Source organism: Triticum dicoccoides, unplaced genomic scaffold (assembly GCF_002162155.2).
Source record: "Triticum dicoccoides isolate Atlit2015 ecotype Zavitan unplaced genomic scaffold, WEW_v2.0 scaffold211555, whole genome shotgun sequence".
Classification (NCBI taxonomy): Eukaryota; Viridiplantae; Streptophyta; class Magnoliopsida; order Poales; family Poaceae; genus Triticum; species Triticum dicoccoides.
Window position 1 is genome coordinate 1 of NW_021238385.1, and position 413 is coordinate 413.

The 413-nt window shown below is 40.7% G+C and overlaps 1 long non-coding RNA gene across 1 annotated transcript; it reads left to right on the plus strand.

The window, feature by feature from the left end:
* The first annotated feature begins 33 nt into the window (after nt 1–33).
* LOC119345171 lies at nt 34–408 on the plus strand. The gene is made up of 3 exons (XR_005166945.1): nt 34–125; nt 202–299; nt 383–408. It is a non-coding gene; the product is annotated as an uncharacterized LOC119345171 (long non-coding RNA).
* Nucleotides 409–413: the final 5 nt, after the last annotated feature.

Consider the following 413-nt stretch of genomic DNA (forward strand, 5'->3'; position numbering starts at 1 on the left):
TTTTTTTTGGCCTTTTTGGCATATTAATTTCAGCTCTACATAGTGTACATGGGGGAGAAGAAACATGACGATCCATCTGTTGTGACCGCGTGGCACCATGACATACTAACCTCCGTACTTGGGAGGTACTAGCTAGCTAGTAAACCATATTAGTACCATGCAACAGAACTGATTGCTAATATTATGTCTTGTCTGCAACAGCAAGGATGAATCCTTGAAGTCGATGGTTTACAGTTACAAGCACGGATTCTCTGGGTTCGCGGCAATGCTCACCAAAACCCAAGCAAGGACTTTGGCAAGTGAGTGATAAGAATTTGCTGTCTTCATATGTTGTTGGCACAATTGAAAGAAAACTAATTCACATTGGATGTTGCAAATGTAGACTTTCCTGAAGTTATAAGTGTGAAACCTAA